Source organism: Corvus moneduloides, chromosome Z, assembly GCF_009650955.1.
Source record: "Corvus moneduloides isolate bCorMon1 chromosome Z, bCorMon1.pri, whole genome shotgun sequence".
Taxonomy (NCBI): domain Eukaryota; kingdom Metazoa; phylum Chordata; class Aves; order Passeriformes; family Corvidae; genus Corvus; species Corvus moneduloides.
In genome coordinates this window covers 13,469,409-13,491,446 of record NC_045511.1, presented here as the reverse complement: position 1 = coordinate 13,491,446, position 22,038 = coordinate 13,469,409, and the positions used below count along the sequence as shown (strand labels likewise).

General features: G+C 40.6%; 1 protein-coding gene across 15 annotated transcripts in view; it reads right to left on the bottom strand.

Moving 5' to 3' along the window:
- Positions 1-22,038, bottom strand: part of PRLR (prolactin receptor) — a 154,869-nt gene that overhangs the window by 34,962 nt on the left and 97,869 nt on the right. The window contains exon 1 of one of the 15 annotated variants that reach the window (XM_032095378.1): positions 4,569-4,752. The exons of the other annotated variants lie outside the window; for them this stretch is intronic. The gene's annotated coding sequence lies outside the window, so the exon portion shown is untranslated. Of the gene's footprint in view, positions 1-4,568; positions 4,753-22,038 lie in introns of those variants that run through there. 15 annotated transcript variants of the gene reach the window in all.

Sequence of the window (22,038 nt, the reverse complement as noted above, 5' to 3'; positions counted from 1 at the left end):
TGTTGAAACTTGGATCCACCCTTTTGCCATTACTGTTACCTGCATCTTTTCAAGTTACTTTTTCAGTGATGCCTTTATGTTCATATGTCTGAATCTGCATGGCTGCATGCCCTAGGTGACAGCATATTTTATATCACTTAAAGGGCAAAATCTCTGAAGATTAACACAACCATGTTTTAAATCCTTCCTTTAATTTAATCTTTGATTTGCCACATTGAGAATATGTTGAATATATGATCTGACACTGTTAAAATCCTGGCACCAGTATTTCAAGTTCAATTCAGATTATTTTTTTTAACTGGGCATGTGTCTCGGTTTGGGATAGGCTGCCGAAAGAATTCCACTGCCTTCTCCCCCTCTCCTGAACCTAGCTTTAAAGGCACAGAACTCATGTCTGGCATAAGGCAGACAATAGGGGATGCAGCATCATAAAGTCATCCCAAGACAGCATGGTAGAAACCTTGACCCAAACAGCTCAGGTTTCTATCTCCCTTAAGGTCTGCTTCCACTTGAAATTTGTGCATCCTGCAAATGGTTACACCTCTGACAAGGCTGTCAATTGTCTTGTGTGATGTACACCAGCACATAGAGCAAAACAGACCAGAAAAGATTTCTGAGATCCTTGAGTCCAACCTGTGACTGATTTCCACCTTGTCAACCAGACCATGGCACTGAGCACCATGTCCAGTCATTTAGTAAGAAACTCCAGGGACAGTGACCCCATCACCTCCCTGAACAGCCTGTTCCAATGCTTGACAACTCTTCCCATGAAGAAATTCTTCCTGATATCCATCCTGGACTTCCCCCGGCACAACTTGAGACAATTTTACCTTGTCCTGTCACTTGCTGCCTGGGAGAAGAGGCTGACCTTCACTTGGCCAAACTCTTCTTTCACGGAGTTGTAGAGAGTGGTAAGGTCCCCCTGAGCTTTTTCTCCAGGATAAACATCCCCAGCTCCCTCAGACACTCCTCACAAGACTTACTCTCTAGATCCTTCACTGACTCTGTTGCTCTTCTGTGGACTTGAGCTCCCAGAAAATACTAAGGCTCTAAGAAACAGCCACCAAAGCGCATAGAAGAAAAATTTTCCTTGTGCCAGAGTTTTGTCCCAGATGCAGCTGAGACAGAGTAGGGGACTCAGCTTGCAAAGTTGCTGTCTGGATGAAGAACAGGCTTTGAAGGTTGGCTCAGGATGGTCTTTCAAGGCACAAATAGCAATAGAACCTTAAGAGGGCAAATCTGTTGCAGGCAGTACGGACAGGTAATTGAGACACTTTGAAATCTTTACATGTAAACACACATTTTAGAAATATGTAGACCGACTGAGTAATGGAATTCCATTGGGTTGTAAATACCATTTTTCTGCTTTTTAAACTCAGCTTTCTTAAAGCTGGTTTTTACTTCACTTTCAGAGCCCCATCTACATTTAGACATTTGCATAGCTATGCTCTATATAGTATGTTGATTGGTACAAAAATTATTAGCTGTTCAATAATATGGATCAATTCTTCTTCAGAGTTAAATGCTGCTGAGCAACAAACACATAAGAATAATTTCAGTTCAGCAGCCACCTCTGTGGTGTTCTTAAACTGCTTCAGAAGCCTACAGCCTACCTCTGTTCTCCATTCTGGACCACAGTGTAAACTCCTCTGGATGCAGTCATCCAAAATTACACAGATTGAGAGTCAGATACAGGCATACAGATCTGAACACATAGTCACTAACCTCATGTATGGATATGTTGCTGCCCTTTGAGAAGCTGTAAGTGCAGTCAGAATGGTATGTTGCCCTATCCAGATAAGAAATAGAACCCAGCTTTCGAAGGTTGCATAAACACAGCAACATTTAGCCACTGCTCACAGACCACTTAGTCTTTGATATGAAAGAGAAATCAAGGGGACAGTGCTTTTAACAGAGATTTCTGCAACATTCCTTCTCCAGAGGTGAAAAAGAACAGTGGTTCTGCAAGCTGTTGATGCACTCTGCATTTCAAAATCTGCTCCACTATTTCAGTTTCCCACTCTCACTGATCAACTCTTTAATCACATAAACAAAATTCATTCTTTGGAAGGTGAAACAGGTACTTGAAACCACTGACGTATGCATAGAAAAGGAAAAGGTATGGACCCTTTTCCAGGTCTCAAAACCTCTGACGTGAGCAAGAGTCCTCACTTTTTTAACCTGTGTGTATCTAGAAGAGTTTCACAATTATGTGTATACAACACTACAGACAAGCAGCAAATCTCCAAGTCAACAAGTACACAGTAACAACCACACTGCTATACAAAGTATGACCCTTTATTCTTCTAATTCTCAGGAATTAGAAGGCTTAGTAGCAGGTTCTCAATGTCTGTTTTGCTATGGAATTAAATTCATTAGTATACACTTTAACATGAAATCAGTTTTTTGTCACTGAATTCATGCATTTTTGCCACTCAGTGAATTAAATATATAGAAACAATTCTTTACTAGAAACTAAAAGGAACGGGAAATTATTTGTTCTTTTGGTACCATGACAGGGCAAATACTACAAATTATGGGGTAAATGCATCAAATGGAGATGTAAACTACCAGTAGGATGCACTGCTGCACTGATAGTATCAACAACTGTGTTAAAAACCTGTGCAGAAATACAGACAGCAAATGTTAAAATGATTTGCAAGTCTGCAGATAGTCTGCAAGTGAAATTGGTAGGAACTTTCATGGGTTCAAAACCTTTGAAACCAGAGTCTTAGTTCAGACAGGTGCTGCTGCTGCTGCATAAGGCATCAATATACCTTCTCCATTCACCCATTGATGAAGTTCCCCTGAAACTTCTGTTTCCTGGTGGAACAATTCCATCTCTTTATTATCTTAGACATCCTTTTCTGGGCTTACTGCAGGATGCCCATGGTTTTTTTTCTACTAGGGAGCCCCAGATAGAACTCCAGGTGCTTTAACCTGAGGCTGTCTAACCTTTCAGGACAATACTAGAAAAATACAACTGAAATATACAGCTAATTCCATTGAGTGAGAAAGGGAGAGAGAGTGAGGCCAGCTCTGAGAAGAACTTTGCTTTAGAGCTTTGCAATGCTCATTTTCCACTTGTATATATATATAAGAACTGGCACTGAGGTTCAAAAAATTCTGGTTCTAATCCTGAATCTCCTATTTACTTTTATATGATCTTTTTCCATTAGTCAAAATCTGATTCCTTTTTTAGAGGAAATCTGCTCATAACAATGGCATCAGCCAATGACTGAATTCCTTTACAAACCACTTTATTTTTAACTTTACAGCCAAACCATTAAATAAGTCATATAAATTCTCAACCTGGGAACAAACTGTCATTCTTCAGAAAGATCATCTGTTTGTGTTTGGCTAACTGCGTGGAAAATAAAAGCTTTGTCATTTCTTGGTATTTTTTTCTCTCCCTCCATTAACATTCAGGTTGGTAACCCCTAACAAGAACTACATGCCTGGCATTTCTATTTGAGTGTCATTTTCACTGATTGCAATGAAACTATCCCAGAATGTCTTAATGATAATCACTTTATAAAAATCCTAGATTGACAGCACACATCTTACTGCTGGGGAACATGATTCTTTGCTCTTTATAGCATCTACAGAATATGCAGATTGGTTTTTCCTGCAGCTTTGCTTACACAATTATGTTTGACACTAAAACCCAGCACAGCCCCCTACTTTTATGATCAAAATAGTACTAGGTTATGATGGCTGTGTGGAGTACCTGACTGTGGTGGGTTGGCCCTGGCTGGATGCCAGGTGCCCGCCAAAGCTGCCCTGTCACTCCTCTGCTTGGCTGGTCAGGGGAGAGAAAATACAAGGAAAGACTCCTGGGTCCAGATAAAGTCAGGAAGAGATCACTCACCAATTACTGCCACAGGCAAAATAGACTTGACTTAGGGAAATGAGTTTAATATATTAACAATCAATTCAGAGTAGGATAATGAGAAATTAAGGCAAATCTTAAAGCACTTTGCCCCAGCCCCTCCCTTCTACTCTGGCTCAGCTTCACTCTCAGCTTCTCTACTTTTCCCCCCCTGCAGAGTAGGCAGATGGGGAATGGGGACTGTGGTCAGTTCATCACATGGGAAAGACTCCTCAGACTCTTCCTCTCCTCCAGTGTGGGGTCTCTCCCATGGGAAACAGTCCTCCACAAACTTCTCCTACCCAGCATGAGTCTTTCCCATGGGCTGCAGTTCTCCGTGAACTGCTCCAGCACAGGTCCCCTCCACAGTCCCTCAGGAAGGCTGCTCCGACATGAGTCTCTTGTGGGCTCACAAGTCCTGCCAGCAAACCTGCTCCAGTGTGGGCTCTTCCCTCCATGGGCCACAGGTCCTACCAGGAGCCTGCTCCAGCACAGGCTTCCCATGGGGTCACAGCCTCCTTTGATGGCATCCCCCTGCTCCAGTGTGGGGTCCTTCCTGGGCTGCAGGTGGATCTCTGGTCCCCCATGGATCTCCAAGGGCTGCAGGGGCACAGCTGCCTCACCAGGGGCTGCACCAGGGGCTGCAGGGCAATCTCTGCTCCTGCACCTGGAGAGCTCCTGCCCCTCCTTCACTGACCTTGTGTCTGCAGAGCTGTTCCTCTCACACATTCTCACTCCTCTCTCCCCTCTGTGGGTGTGCAGCAGTTTTTATCCCAGAGGTGCTGCCACTGTTGCTGGTGGGCTCAGTCTTGGCCGCTGGTGGGTCCATCTTGGATCCATCCAGCATTGGCTCTGTCAGATGTGGGAGAAGCTTCTGGCAGCTTCTCACAGAAGCCACCCCTCTCATCCCCTGCTACGAAACCCTTCTCACAGGAAACCAATACACTGACTAAGGACATAGTGAATTGAGGAAATGGGCTCTCTGCCAGCTCTACCATGGCAGCATAGAGGAAGAAAATACTCATTCTGGTTTTTGTAATGATTAATGTACCATCCCTCTTCTCATGCCAGGAGATGAGGTTTGAATCACAGACAGCTGGTATGAAACAAAATTGTTTTCAAATAATTCCATTCTACACAGTGGTGTTGGCCTTTGTTGATGGTGGCAGGGTATGATGAGTGGCTTTGGACATTGCTTATCCCTTACACCCTCAGCTGCACTGAACATTTCTTGGCCACTGATAACACTTTGTGCCCTTGAATATAGTAAGCCTGTAATTTTGTGAGAACAAAAGCTTTCTTAGTAACAGTTTTGCAATACTGACTCAACAGAAGTTAAGCTCTGAAACGCGTCAATAACACATGATTAAAGCTGAGACCAGCCTGGAAGAAAAAACATGTTTTTCCATGCAGTGGAACTAAAAAAGCCTGATTTTCTAAGAAATTATTTCACCTTGCCACTTCAACACTAGCTTCCTTCTTCCTGATATCCTCTGTTATACTTCACTGGGCAAGAGACTGAAAGGCTATGGCTGGGCTGGAGATAAACTTACGCCAATGGGTGCCTTCTACACAACTTGGCTTAAATGGCCAGCATGCATATGCTGACAGTCTTAAAGGATTTTGCCAAAAAGACCCCCATATTAAACAAATTCTGTACAATCTTTCACATCAGCAGAAACAGTAATTAGAGTATCTCTGTTCCATTCATTTGACAATTTTCAGAAAAAAGGATCTATTTGTATTAGCTTTGGGAATTTTACCTACTTTTATAGAAGATTTGTACTGGGCAACAGTATAATAAAGTATTTGAAGGAATGGGCCTATGGATTGTGAGATCAGTTAGCCTCTCTTCCTTAGTAAACCAATAGCAGTTCCATGTTCCAAATCTTCGGTCATTATTTTTAAGTTTAATTTTATTTTTCTGGTAAGCCTGTAACAGTGTTTCTGCTCCCTCTGATCATGCAGTTCTCTTTTTATATGTTGCCACCAGAGCAAAGAGGGCGTAGGCCTTTAAAATCATGTGAACTACAAATTATTGTCTCACTTGGATATGAATGGACTTTTTTCATTATTTGCCTGAAATCAGAAGGCATAGGTTAAATTATCATCTCATTCTAGGAAAATCAGTCACAAATATCTTATTTCTTATGGCATATAGTAAAATATGCTAAAACTGTTCTCTAGTCCTTTTGTTTCCATTCTGGCTGCAAATGCAAGAGCTAAAGTGACAGAAAAACATAACCAGGACAGACTTTAACTACAGATTCATGTTTAAGGTGCTTGTATGGGAAGGAATGAGGTTTGCTTGATCCTTGCTCAAATTTTCTCTTTATTTTAAAGTGGCGGCTTAATGTAAAATACATGAAGAGATCTGAGGGAAGGAAACACATTACTTTAGAATAGTAATACAAAAGAATGTGCAAGATAGCCTGAATCAGAATGCAGATGTGAAACATTACTTGCTGCTTAACTGGGAGGGTGGTTGAGACTGCTGCAAAAGTTAAAGAGCATAAAATAAAAGAGGTTTGTGTGACTGATTAGGAACTGTCCTTGAGCCTTTTCTAGCTTGCTCTGCTGATGACAAATTCACAAAGAAATGTCAAGAGACAGGCCAGTAGTTTTGTTTGGAGAAAAGTCAGAAGGAAAGGTTTGGAGATGTAGATTCATTGCAATTACTACAGGGAACACAGATGGAGTTATCTGTTCAGATGAAATGCAGAATAAGATGTGGAGGGAGAATGAAAGAGGATCAAGAACAGACTCCTGCAGAGAAAGAAGAGAGAGGACACGCAGTAGTAGAATTGTGGAAGACAAAGGTGAAAGGAGAACTGTCTCCTGTCATGTGTGTCTGTACATGTGAGCATGCAAAAGGGACGGGAGGCTGAGAAAGAGAACACTGTGCTAGGGGAAAAAGGACAAAATTACTTACCTTTGCAATCTTTTTAAAGAGAGAAATCAAATACTTTGCAATTAATCGGTGTTTCACAAGCTGCATACTAAACATCGAAAGTTTGCATACAAGGACTTGTGGTGTCGCCATCCTGGTAGACTGAAATTAGCCAACTATTTCTGTTTGTCAAATTAGACATGCAGAAGCATATATTTGTTTAACTTTCCTTTCAAAAGAAATGTTCTAAAAATGTTCTTGAAGAGCAATCAATACTGTTTGCCTGAACACAAATAAGAAAGTCAAAAAAGCTAGGTGACCTTAACTCTAGACTTACAACAGCTGTTTAATGTGGAATGTGGAAAACCAAGTACATGTTTGTTTAGAACTCCATGAAATCCTGTGAACATTTGCAGCTTAAATGTTTGAGTAAACAAACCTGCAAGATTAGGAAGAGTGACATCCATATATTCTCCTGCATATGTTAAATCACACTAAGTTAGATATGACAGGCAAATCTTATTGCCAAGACTGAAAAGATCAGTTAAGTACAAGCTACATCTTACTGAGAGCACTGCTAACGAAGGACTAAAAAAGCAGAGGTAACTGTGCAGGACATGCATACAGGAATAACTTGATTCAGGAAATGCTGAACACAGAAAAAGACCATGTGTCTGTATGGAAGCAGATTGTAAAAAAAATGCACCAAAAATGGAAAACAAAAGCAGTAGAAAGACACAGCAGTGTCACCTAAATTTCATGGGGCCTATTAAGGTTTAGCAGAACAGCACAAGACCACAGAACTAAAAAATAATTCATGCTGGAGGATCTCTAATCCATCCTCTGCTGAAGGCACTTACCCACGAGACCAGAACATGCTGCTCTGGGTTTATCTATTCACAGAGTGAAAATCTCAAAGGATGGGTACTGCACAACATCTCTGAGGCAACATGTTCCACTGCCTGACTGTCTTTAGGGTGAACAAGCAGTACCTGATACTCAGTTAGAACTTCTCTTGTTTCAACATATGCCTGTTGTCTTTTGTCCTTCTACCATGCACTGCAGCAAGAGCCTGCCCTCATCCTCCCAGTGGCTTCCCTGCAGGTACTGGAAGACTGCCATCAAAATGGAGGCCTGTATTTTTCCCTTCTGTTTACAGCTCCACCATCCTATTGTCACTTTCTCATTGTAATCCAAACCCTTTACTTTCTTGGAGAACTTATCTGCCTTTTAGGCTGTCTTTGTGATACAGTAATTACATATTAATTCTATGACGTTTGTTGCTCTTTCTCCATCTTGGAAGCAAATGAAAAGTGTGAAACAAAAAGTGCAATTCATTCAGTCACAGAACAATCAAGGAAAAAAGAAGAAAGCACTTGACCTACATGAAAAAGGGTATGCCAGCACCAGCCTAATAAGAATATCAATATATCTATAAAAGGAAATGAAATTGAAATAGATGATGAAAATGAATTCTAATGAGCTACTGCTGTTTCTCCAAAACAGTCTTAACTTGAAATGATAACTTTGTTTAATTTTTCTGGAATAAGTTTTATTAAAGAAAAGAAATTTCATCAACTTCCATAGAACTGTCAACTATGGACAGCAAACAGATCTAACCCCCCCAAAAAATACTAAAAGCAGTAATGTGTGAGATAATTACCAAGTCATATATTGACACTGAACTATTAGCCTTGTTACACTGTGCATTTTGACTTCCCTCTGTTCATATCGTCTGTGTATGGAGGCAGTTAGAAATCCACTTTGTTGCAAATAAACTGGGTGGTGTCAGTAGGGAGGATAAGCAGTACCAGGGGTTCAGCAAAGACTGTGAGTCAGCCTGTAGGCTCTCACACACTCAGGACAAATAGCTGATAATGAAACAGCCTTTAAATCAGGGATTTTTTCATAGGCTCAGGAAAGGACTATATATTTTGACTGTTTTAATATTATCAGCCTTCCCTAGCCAGTTTGGGATAAACACTCCATAAACTGCACAAGAACAGACAGCACCAAAAAAAAAAAAAAAAAAAAAAAGCCAACCCACTGCTAAACCAAAACCTATTCAAACTTTGTGTGCAGAAGAAACAGTTCAAGAACATTTTGTGCTTGGGGAAAAAGTAATTCTGAAATCGGCAAGACTAGAGGGAGCTTGGCCTGATGCAGCTGCCTGTTGTTCCAGATGAAAAAGTTTAGCATAGGTAGCAATGATTTTTTCTCTGTCATTTTCATGAGACCTGCATGTTCCCAGCTCTAGTGCATTCCTGTTAATGTCACTGTCTCCTGTTAGGGGAGATGCCACGTGGCCAACTGGCCTGTTAGAGAAAGACCGTTTGCCTATTCAATAACATCACTGACAACAAATGGTCAGGTTTACAACTATTGAAATGAATGCAGTTATATCAACAACTAATTATCAGTTCATTGTTCTTAACCTCTAAGATCCTAAGGCTAGAGATACCTCCCCACGGCCCTGGGGGCACACCCATGATTCTCTTCACTGTAGCAAGAGGCTGATGTTACTTCTTCAAGGATAGATACAATTAAGGCTGATGTGTAAAGAAAAGACAACACCTTGCCCTCACTCAGCAACAGAAAATACAGTAAGGTTTTGAAATTCTCATATGTTTTCCCACTTCTTTTTCTTTTCTTTTTTTTCTTTTTGGTTTTGGTTGTGTTGCATAAGCCTTGCAAGTGCTGCTGATTTTTGTGTTTGTATGGGGAGTGCAATGCCCTTTTCCTCACAAAACATGAGTATAGAAGTACCTTGTGAATACTTGGGAAAAACTAAACAAGTTCCATTCTGACTCAGAATGTATTCTAGGTTATAGGAAAATTAACATCTTCATTTTAAATAAAACCACGCTGTTTATATGCAATAAGTCTGGAAATGGGCTTAGAAAATTTCTAATACTATAATCCAGCCGAGCTCCAGTAGCACTTTCAGTGATTAAACTGATTTTAAATATTAATCTCCCTATTTTTCATGCATAAAAAACTGAAATGAAAACCTGAAAGCAAGTTCTTAAAGTGTCCCCTTCATCACAATAAATAAACCAATATATAAAACTCTTGGGATTCCTCTCTTGAAATATCTACCTTCCCTATTTTTGAATGTCAGTAACTATGTACTTGTTCTTTCCATTCTCTGGTTGCATTTTCCCACTCTGTATTTTCTGAAAAGCCACTTATTGCATCAGCTGGTCTAATTGTTCAGATGCTTCCCCTTATTCAGATAAATAAGGAGCTACTGATATAAATAAGTGGAGAAATCGTACATCTCTTATAGTAAACAGCTGGTTTCAACTCCACGGAGGTAATTCCAATACAAAAATAAAACATGTCAATACGGCTTACAATTTTCCCTGCCAAATTTCACAAAAGCTTCACAACTCCTCTCACACGTCATCAACTGTACAGAAATTACCATTATTTCCATGTTCTATGATGGCACAATGAGGGAAATACATTGAGTACAGCTGAAAATGAAACTTGGAAGGTTATTTCACTATCAAAGCTTTTATGACTGTAGGTATTTTTTTATTTTAATACTGTATGTATTTTTTCCTGCTCAAAAAATGATACAGGAAGTAAAAACACAATCTTTCCTTTCACAGGCGTTTTTTCCACCTTTTGCATTCTGTTTTTAAGATGATGTACAGTTAGATTTTTAAGAATTAGAGTGAACTCATGCAAACTGTTTTTGCACAGCATAATATTCTTAAATGAGCTGCTGACGAAAATAATTTGTGTAACTTTGCATTTTTACACATTATTTTTCAAACCTCAGGTTGAGATGCATTCCTATAGCTAACGCCTTACAAGCTGAGAAGGATCAAGCAGAAAATCACCAATAAGGAGGAGTTTGGAAGAACCTGTAGAAGAAATAACTGTTGATGAAAGTATTCTTGGAAGCCAACAATGATGACACTGAGTCTTTCACCAAAACCTCTACAAAGGAAATAAACCTGAATATCACAAAACTCAGATTATAGATTTAAGCCTTCACTGCCTGTCCCAGCAAGATGAAATATTAACTTTTCCTTTAAATGTTTTTTATGCTACGGAAAGAAATGAAAGACAGTTTATTGACCTAAATGTATTTGATGGAAAGAACAGTAACAATAATCCTGACACAGGATAGCACAAAAGAGTAGAGCCACAGGTCAGGGAGGGGATTTGTGAGTAACTGCAGCAGGGCTGAATAATCCTCAATGGTGAGGACAAGGTGTTTAAACGCTCTTCAAGAAAATAAAGGGCCTGAGTGCACTGACTCCAGGAGAAGAGGGGGAAGTCGGAGAAGAAGCTTAGTTTAAGCAGATTATATGCAGGAACTGTTTTCAGTAGCTGGATTTTTCTGTGAGGAAAAGGAGTCTTTGTATTTTGAACCACTACTGTATGCATAAAAGATAAAATTCCAGGCGTCATTTTTGCAACTAGAGAGGAGGCATTGATGAATTCAAACCTTCAACAGTGTTATGCTTTGTTCTATCCACATGCCCTAGATAAAAGTAAGCACTATTTACTTAAACCATAAGCTGAATACTGACCACACACACAGTTCTGTTAATGATTTACACAGAAAGGAAGCCCTCAGATATATGTACATCAGCTCTGTAAAGCAAATCTGCGATAAATTCTGCAGCCATAAGGTAACAAAAAAAGTATTTTCTTTCACTCTGTTACTCTATACAGAAGCACCAAAACCCTGCTCAGCCACAAAACATTTGTCTGCCTGTGTTGGGGTCTCCTCCCCCTGCCATGCAGCCCCGGGAGAGGGGCCCTAAGGGGAGGCAGGGGGTTTCCTGAGCCCCTGGTCAGCCTCATTCCCGATTGGTTGGTTTGTGTTCCCCTGTGTGGGCAAGGACCCTCGGTCCTGTGACTGGGGGAGTTCCTGGGCAGAGCTCCGGCCATGCGGCTGGAGAAATAAACATCTCTGAAACATCTACCAAGAATCTGTCCATATATATTTCTTTTCCACGGGACTCCTGGTTTGATACATGCGTGTTACAGTAATCCCCGCTGTAGCAAATGGTGGGGAATTGCCGGCAAGACACCGATCCCTAAGGACAGAAAATTCATGAGTAAAAACCACTCTAGATCTCTCTCTTCTCATCTTGGTTTGGATATTCTCTCTGGACTATGGAAGAATCGTGGGAAATGTGGCTCTCTGAGCCACAGAAAAAAAATGTATCTAGAAGTTAAAGGAATCCTTGAACAACAAAACAAAAAAGTATTGGAACCGGGAGATCTAGAACATTTTTTTAACTGGCTTTTCAAAAGTTTCTCCTATATTTCTCGAGACTTACTTTTTGATATTGAACCTCCTGGAACTTGTCATGGGTGTTTTTGGGACAAGATCTGGGATAAGGTAAGGGATCAAACAGAACATGGACTAGCGATAGAAGCTCTCCGTGCATCCCTTGTAATCAGTGAAGCTCTTGAGGAGCATTTGTATGGTCCCATTACCCCTAAAGCAGAAGATCATACTTATCCCATGGCCGAGACCGCGCGGCCGCCATCCCAGGAGCACATGACTGCAGCCGTGCCGGCGGAGGTGCCTGCGCTGGATGCGCCCGGCCCCCTCCGGAGCCTGCGCCTTATCGCGGACCCCATCCCTGTCTCGGGGTCCCCGGCCACGCGGCCGCGAGTGAGGGAGCGATGCCGCAGGCGCCGTGGGTGCCGTGGGCCACGAGCAGCCAGGAACCGGGCATCGGCGTGGCAGGCTGCTCTGAGCACACGGCTCGGAGAGCCCTGCGGAGGGAGAAGCAGCAGTTTCCACAGCGACACGAGAAGCCGCGCAGCGCCGAGCCGAAACGGGGCCGCTCTCAAAGCAGCGTGGAGTTTGCGGAGCAGAACCGCTCACAGGGCACGGAGCCAGCGGCGATGGCAACGCGGGGCCGCGCAGAGCCCAGACACGCGCCGGAGCAGTGCCGCTCGGAGGGCGCGGAGCAGCCGCAACGCGGGGGCCCGGCCGAGACGTCGGAGTTGGCGAGGCAGCAGCCATGCAGGACCAGCAGCCACGACGAACATGCAAGCACGTGATAGGAGAAGTTGTAGCCACGAAAGTCACAGGAACTGTGAAATGGTACAATGTAAAAAGCAACTACGGATTTATAACACGAGATGATACAGGGGAAGATTTATTCATCCATAGAACTGCCATTAAAAGGAATAACCCTAAAAATTACCTGCAAAGTGTAGGAGATGGGGAAGTTGTACAATTTGATATAGTGCAAGGAAAGAAGGGTTTTCAAGCAGCAAATGTTACTGGGCCTGGAGGTATTCCAGTCAAAGGCAGCCGTTATGCACAAAATTATAAACAACATTCATCCCAGCAACTTCCCTACCCACAACCTACTTTCCCCTTTTACCCTATACCCAATATGAACCCCTTCCTAAGTTTACCCCATCCCCAGTTTATTCCTAATCCGTTTTTCACTCCATGGCTTCCCTATACAATTCCCTTTCCCTACAATTCCTCTCCAATGCCGAGTGGGGGATGAAAAGGGGGAGGGAAGAAATTAAACCCTCTCCTGCCTCAGTTTCCCCACAAAGCATGCCCAGAGAGTTCTGTCTCCCTTCTGTCAGCCCTAAGATGTTCCACAGAATCTGTTTGGACATTTAAGGACTCAAGAGGATGGCTTGTTTTGTCTTGAAACCATTCTTGTTATGTTTATCCAGTCATTTTCATTCTCCTTTTATTAAAATAAAACAGGTGAGATATTGGGGTCTCCTCCCCTGCCATGTAGCCCCGGGAGAGGGGCCCTAAGGGGAGGCAGGGGGTTTCCTGAGCCCCTGGTCAGCCTCATTCCCGATTGGTTGGTTTGTGTTCCCCTGTGTGGGCAAGGACCCTCGGTCCTGTGACTGGGAGAGTTCCTGAGCAGAGCCCCGGCCATGCGGCTGGAGAAATAAACATCTCTGAAACATCTACCAAGAATCTGTCTGTCCATATATATTTCCTTTCCACGGGACTCCTGGTTTGATATATGCGTGTTACAGTAATCCCCGCTGTAGCATGCCTGCTCTCACCAATCTGAGCTGCCTTACAGGAAAGCAAGCAGCCCTGCTCCATCACAGGATAATGTGCATCAACCAGGTAAGAACCAGAAGAAACCACCAGCTTGTCTTGGTTATCCCAACACCCAATAGGCTAAAAGAGACCATGCAGACAATACTGAAAGCAAAACAGCAGATCAAATTAAGGAAGTTATGGGGAAAAGAAGCAAGAAAGTTAGTTAGAAAAGACATGTAGAAGGTAGATGTAGATAAAAAGGTATACATGACACTAAGAACTGAGATTGATTGTAGCCTAAAAAAATGACATGAAAAGGTAAATCTCAGCAGCCCAGAATTCTGCACTGTAGATGGAAACTTCAGCCCTTCCCACAAGAGAAAAGAAGACTGTTGCCTAAAGCACAGAACTGAAAAATGTTCTGTTGAAAAAATGACAGATACTAGAGGTGATAATTGTTGGGGGTTTCAAATTTTCAAATTACTGTTTTAGGTTTTATGCAGCAAATATGGGACTGGGTCACAAAAGCATTGATCCATTCAGCTTAATCTATTTTTTCCTCAAAAAATCACTGAAGATTATGCAGAGAAATACTGTCTTAGTGCAGGAACTCTTTCTTTCTGAATCTAGATGTTTGCCAAACAAGTGATCCTGAAACCACATAAAATACCTATGAACAAACTTGCTATAATGTATTTCATTTTTATTACCATGATATGTGAAACTTCAAGCATTTTTTTTTTCCTATACAGAGAGCTGGCACACAGAAAATATGAACAAGCCATGGGCAAGCTGCTAAGAGGAAAAAAAAGGTTACTTTAAAATAAAGGTGGTATCATTAGAGACAAAGTACTTAAGTCACTGGATACCTCATGTTCCCAAAATCCGTGGAAACACCAGGATCCTGTTAACAATGGTTTTATTTAAGCAAGACTAGAAATAAGGGATGAACTAGGACTTACACAATATGTGTGTATTGATAAATACATAAATATGATATGCATGATTCTAGACATTCCAGGTAATTATTTAAAAAGCCATCCTCTTCTATTCTGCTCAAATATACTGATACTCTTATTAGACTACCAGGAAAAATAAGGATCTTACGTAAAATACTTATTATAAAATACTTATTATTAAGATTGCTGTGATGCAAGATCAGGATATCTGATCTTAGATGAAGATATGTTTATCTATGAACATACACAGAAAGATAGGTAACTGAGCTCCAATTAAAATAACAACTACTTATACAGTGATGAAACAAATAGCTTTTGTTGCCTGATAAGGCATATCTTATACAGTCCTGAAAAGGAAGAGATATGAATTAGGTTTGTTTTCACTTGCCCAAAAATTTTGTCGACTTCAGATCCCAAGTACTGATTTTATTCCACTGTGTTACAGGTTGTGCCCGTAGGAGGAAGAGCTGCAGCAAAGGCAGGGAACAGAGGCTCAGCAGGTGGGCACAGGCACAGATCAAGTCCCGCCTGCAGCTCCTGCTGTGAATGCTGTCCAGAGAGAAGAGGTCTCCAGCTTGTTAGGCAAGAGCTCAAGGAGACTGGCATATAAGGGGGAGATACGTGCTCTATTCCTGGTACACTTTTTTGTATGGTTGGACTTGATGATCCTGGAGTTCTTTTCTAACCTCAGTGATTCTATGATACAGGTCCCAGTGTTTGATCTGCAAACCTCAAGAACATGATAAGAAATCACTGTGGGTCAGGAGCACTCCTAAATAATGAACGTATTTTGGAACTGGGAAAAGAGGAGCTGTACTGCTGATATGAACTAGCCATGTTTTCAGCATGCGAAATAGAGCCAGTCTTTCCAGACATTCCAGGTCGTTATTTAAAAAGTCATCCTCTTCTATTCTGCTTGATTATAGTGATACCTAATAATGAGACTACCAGGAAAAATATGGATCTTATCTAAAATACTTATAATTAAGACTGGTGTGATGCAAGATCAATAGATCTGATCTTAGATGGATATTTGAAGGAGAAAAATTTTCATTTTGATAAGGTTTGGCTTAAATACGCACCTTTAAAGTGTCTTAAAGTTTATATAAGTATCTTTTTTTTTGAGAGATAGAGCAACAGCTGTTTATTAATAGTACATTTAAACAGTGAATAACATTTACTTCCTGGTTCTGTACTAAGAACAGAGATTCTCCTTCTCACCCACTCTCTTTACAATTAAGCTAGATATTGCAACCCTGTGTGACAAAAGAAGCATTGGATTTGAAGTACTCTTACACCAGAAGAGTGGCTGCACCAACTGGAGCTCAGACACACTCTAACAATGACACTGCAAGAAGCCCAAGTTGCCTGTAAAACTATGTATATAATGTGCAAAAGTGTCTGCAGCAGCTATTGCTGTTAAAATCAGTGTTACTGACAATAAAACATGACAACTCTAAATGAAATAGGAAAAATTTTTACCAGGAATATACACAGTGAACACATATATTCAGTTTCTTTAGACCTGACTCTATTAATGAAATTCTATTAATTACAGATTTACTCCTTCCATGACATTGCCAGGATCCACTCTTAATGCTGAACACCAAATTCAGTACTAAAATTTTCCATGAATCCTGGAAAAGATTTCCAGCTTTGAATCATAAAATAAAATGAATTCCAAAAGAAAAAGACATTGGTGCCGTCATTGTCCCCCATATAGTGCAAAACCTTGATTCGATTTATTTATGTTTTAATTCAATCTTTCAGTGTCTGTGAGTGAAAGCCCATGATTTTTCCATTGAAAGAAGGATAGCGAAACGACAGGGGTGGTTGGCAAACACAGGAAATTAAGTCAACTAAACTTTGCAATTATCACATAAAGAAACAGCAATAATGAACTTTGTTTTTAATCTATCCCTTAATACTACTATGTTGCAGGAAAAAAATTAATATACATCCTTCTTTTTGCAAATTACTGCACTTTCTCTGACCATTACCTTCTCTCTAACCATGGCCAGTAATAAGAATATGGAAAGCAGTCATCTAAGTTAAATAATTTCACCTGCTATATCAACCCCATGGATACAGTAATCTTTTCTTTTCTGCATTGTCTACACCCAGTATAGTGTAGACAAATCTCACTGGATTTAGCATTAGCAGAAGATACGCATCTGACATCTGACGTCTACACAGTTTTCTGCTTCATTGGGCAAAATGTAAAAACCCCACAAAACTCAAATTAACAGTTTTCAATGAAACAGAATGCCTGAAAACCTTGCACAAATAAAGAAAAACAAAATTACAGTTTGACAGAAGATCAAGGCTATCCCCCGATCTCACTGCCACTTATGCCAACATTAACTGAAATGATTCTAGCGTAATAAGTAGCAGCACATCTTCAAAGAAGAGGAAGAATGTGATGCAAGAAAATGCCTCACAAATTATGAAACAAACCATGTGAAAACTGCACACATAATAACACATTCAATATCATCCTTGAAAACAGAACTGTTAAGTATTTGTTAATTAGAACAGAATTTCAAGCAAGATTTTAAGCTAACCAAGTTCTTTTCAAATCTTCAACCTCTTTGTCATTCTAAAGAATGGTAACTCACAAAAGTTAACTATGGAGCAATTATTTGTGTAAAGGCTTACCAAGGGAACAACAGCTTCAATACTTTTCTTTCAAGAATGGTCATGCTTTGAATAATTGCCATAGCTATCTTGCATTTACTTGACAAGCAAACTGAACAATTCATGTCAGTACTTGGTTTCCACATATTAATTTAATGTTAGGCTTCCTATTTCTTTATTTGTGTTTACAGATACTTTACATCACAGCACCTGTGGTCTAGGATCAAATTGCACCTCCAATTCAATTCCATTTTTCTCTAAAGGTATAGCTGTCTTCTACTGCAGCCCTGTGGCTCTGTAAACACACTATAGCCATAGGTGACAACAGGCAGCAGAGTGTCCTGACATTGCAAGTCTGCAGATGGAGGCTTCTCAGGCTTACTTTGAAATTTTCTTAGTCTACCTGCACATTTTAGGGGGCTTGTTTAGGTGAAGAATTAATCTTTTGAATTTATTTCAGTTTTTGCTTGTCTTTTTTTGTATGTTATGACTATAATTTTATATAGAAAAGTAACATGCAGTTATTCTGATATGATGAAATGTTTAATAATGGCACAATGACCCAATCTAGAAGAATACAAGCCTGGTCTGATGCGTGAATAAGGACAGAGGGTGCAGAGCAAAGTCAGGCATGAGAAGGAATTGTAAGAAATGGGGGACAAACTGACCCAATCCAAGGTCTGTAAACTACTTACCAACAGCTTGTTAATGAATCCCCACAATGAGCTGAACGAAATCAAAGTTACAAAGAACAATATCTGAGATACATAAATCCCAAAAGTAAACATTGATGTAATGTAAACCATCAGACCAATGAGTAAATAGCAAGGTGCAGAAGATTAGCAAACGTAGAAAAATGGCTCAAAGTTTATCCTAGGGGAAGGGAATGAAGAAAGCAATAACCTATTCCTCCTAGTGGAAAACAGCAAGTGACCACAGCATCAATATTTCACTCTTCTGAAAGATCTGAACCACTGACTGTCTGCTGCACTGCTCCCCTTTCACCTCTGCCTGAGGCAGACCAGATCATGCCATCATACTGTACACAGGAACAGAAAGACCAAGGCAAACACAGTGGCATCATGTAACTGAGTATTCCAGTTATGGGACAGAGATACACAGGTCATCACAAAGAACTTCTGGGTCTTGGGCTTTATTTGCCTGCCTTTGAAGCATGGGGTTTTTCCATTGCATGCATATAGAACTGGTATATGTACTTCCATGAAAAAAGAGGAGGTGAGAGATGTTTGTAAGATTTATATGTGGAGCTCAGCACACAGATTCAGTTCTAAACCTATTCAATGTAATGCTTTCTCATGTGCACATTCTTCTGCTGGAATTGCTTATATAGTCAATTATCTGTTTCAGCATTCATTTCTAATGGTCTTCATAATGTGTAAGCCATCTATTAGAAACAAGACATTTGCTGGTCTGGACTACTGACTAATGCATAGTTTAGTGTGATGTTGCTATAGCAACTAAAAAGATGAAATTACATGTCATATATCATTTACACATTACTTAGAACATACAGTTTTCTGAAAGCCATTAACCAGAGAGAGGTGCTGTGATGGAGAAGACAAGGATATTTTAAAGCATTCTAAAATATTTTCCATTTTTCCGAAGGACTAGGAAGGTAAATCAAAGTCATAAACAGCACAAATAATAGTGAAGAATTTGAAAATAAGAGAGTCTTCTCTTTTAACAAGCGCTTCTCAGGGTCCAGTTGCCAGAAGAACACATTTCTAGATCACGGACAAACATTAGACTTTTTACTTCAGATTTCTAAGGAGTGAGTGTTCGTGGCCCACATCATAGTATGCAGATATTTTTTGCAGACCCTGTGTTGCACATAGGAAAACAGCTACTCTGAACGAAAGCTTGAGAGGATTTCAAAATGGGGGCTTGGTCTTCCTCCAGCGGACCTCCTCAGCAAATACATGTGTCTTCATTAAAGCAGTCTTGGTCACCAAGACCAGCTAATTATCTCTCATCCTCCCCGCAGAGACACAAACGAATATAAAAATGAAACCAGTGTGTGTTTGTGTGGTATTAGTGGTGGTGATGGATAAATTTAGCAGACAAATTGAGAAAATTCAAATTGGCAAATTTCATTATTTAGTGAAGTTATTTATGCATTGAGTTTGAAAGTGATCTCAAAAACATGCACTTTGTAATGTCACTGTGAATAGAAATTACCCATGATTGGGTTAAAATTTTAGATTCACCAACAGGGTGCACATTTTGGATAAGAAAGTGAACAAAACATCTGGGAATGAGTCTGGGAATATTTTCCAGACCACAGCAGGAAGATTAATGACCTAAGTCTGTCAGGCTAAAATGGAAGCTTAGTGGATAAGGTTTTGATTTAAGAAAAAAGGAGAAGAAAAAAACCCAGTAAAACAATCTATAGAGTGGATAGGCCTGCTGCTCATTGTCAAAAAGAGTGTAATTTTTTGCTTATGTATAAACACAAGAGAGTTTCATAATTATGTAAAAAGAGAACATTTTGTACTGCCAACAAGAGGAGAAAATCTGTAAGCAATGGGGAATTCCCAGTCTTTTTCTGCATCTGAAGTACCAGAGGGTTTCTGGCACTCATATTCAGAAGAGAGGCAAGATTCTGCACGTCCAACACACTCCCTGAGAGCACCAAACAGTGAAGCCTCTTGAGTGCCCAATGCTTATTCTACTTTCCACAGCATCCTCCTGCACAATGGAGAGAAAACATGCTGTAATACATCATTTCGGGGCTGGAGACAAAGACAACATGAATCCAGCTGTACTACAGCATCCGCCTTATTTTTTTTAAGATGTCTGTGCAGGTAGGTTGAAGTTTTGAAAATGCCACCTACTACATGAACATCAGTGCCATAAATGGACTGGGCAAAATTGCAAAACTAAAGCAAAGGGACTATAAAAAGGGAGTATAACAAATCTCAGTACAGGGACAACTGGGAGGGGAGAGGAGTGGAGAAGAATAATTCTAGTTAAATATCCTCGAGCCTATAACTGTGCACGAATTCATCACCACAATGTGATGGAGAAGAATACGAAAAGGTCTGTAGATACCTACCCAGAGAGCAGAGGCAAAACTTCTATTCACATAGCTCCTGGTATCTTTTTACTGTGTTTCAAATAAATCTTCCACGGACATCAATTCCTCTAGGTTTGCAATTCAAAAACAGTGAGGTACAATTACCAGCTAAATCCATCCAGCTGGGACACTCCTTCCTCCTTCTGGCAAGGCCTATGAATGCTACTGAGCTTATTGGCTCCCACCCATCCTTTGCCTCACACATAAAGAAATCCCCTTCCCTCTGGAATGATCAGTCTGACAAACTTCAGCCAAACACGAAAAGACGCAGAGCTGCAGGGAGTCTGTTTCATTATCACCCAATATGAAGGACAAAAATTCAAGACAGTGTGATAGATTACAGCTCGGGAAAAAAGGCACCTTTAAGGATGCCGCAAGGGATGGGGCACCCTCCTGAGCCAGTGGTTCCTGAGCACCTGATCAGTGCTAGCACCATGCCTAGTCATGCTCTCACAGTGAAATCTCCACTGCAAGGCTTCCTGAATGTGTTTTGAGTCACGGTGGAAAAACACATGTGCTAGCAAGCAGACACATGCAAGGCTGTCAGAGATGCTCCGGCCAAATGGAGGAGGCTGATTAGAACAACAAGGACTGGCAGTTTTGCCCTGTGCTTTCTCCAAAGAATTATTTCAGATGATGGCCAGGGACCCTGTCATATCATGCCATCTTTTCTTCTAAGGCATTCCACACTGCAAGCATAAACTCTTCACTCAAACACTACTATTACACTGCCTGGGAAAGGCAGTCCTCGCTCTGAGTCAGTGCGTCATGAGCTGCTTTAAAGGCGGGCCAGCAGTGTCCTATAGAAGACTGGGCAGCACCAATTGTTTATGCCAGAAATAGCAGAGCAAGATGCAGGGCAGTAGAACTGGATTACATAGTGTAACAACTGAAAAAGGGGAAATACGGATGTCATTCTTGGGTCTCTAATAACTTGCCAGCTATTACGGAAGCTGCTCATTTGGTCTTGACAGAAAAAATACTCTAACAGAAAAAGTCTGGGCAGCAATAAAAAAAGGGGAAAAATAAAGAAAACTATAAAACCAAAAAGCCCTGCTGCAACAAGCCATTGGAGGCAAAATCTCATTTAGATATGGCCAAATGTCCTGTGTGCCCCATTAGACTGCGTCTGATGCAGAGAATTTTCTGAGCTCATACAGAAATGAAGGCTACCTAAGCATTATCTAAGCATTATTGTCAAATCCAAGTAAGCCCTCTTGCTTATCATAAAAAGACTGAAATCAAACCAATGAAAAAGCCCTTTTTTAAAAGAGGTGGGTGACCTTTGTCAGTTGCCAAACAATCAGACATCCACTCTTAAGCCCCTCTTCAACAAGACAGGAGACAAAATTAAAAAAACTGGTAAATGGAGATTAAGACAGGGAAAACACCCACCAATTAACATCTCAGGTAAAAAAGATTAAATATGGGTAATTTAATTTAATTTATTGCAAATTTAGTAGATTTGGATGATGAGAAGAAACAAAGACAAAATTAAAATAATACCTTCTTCCTCATATCTCTTTTTCCCAGCCTCAACTTCACTCCTTCACTCGTGGAGTCCTTTAC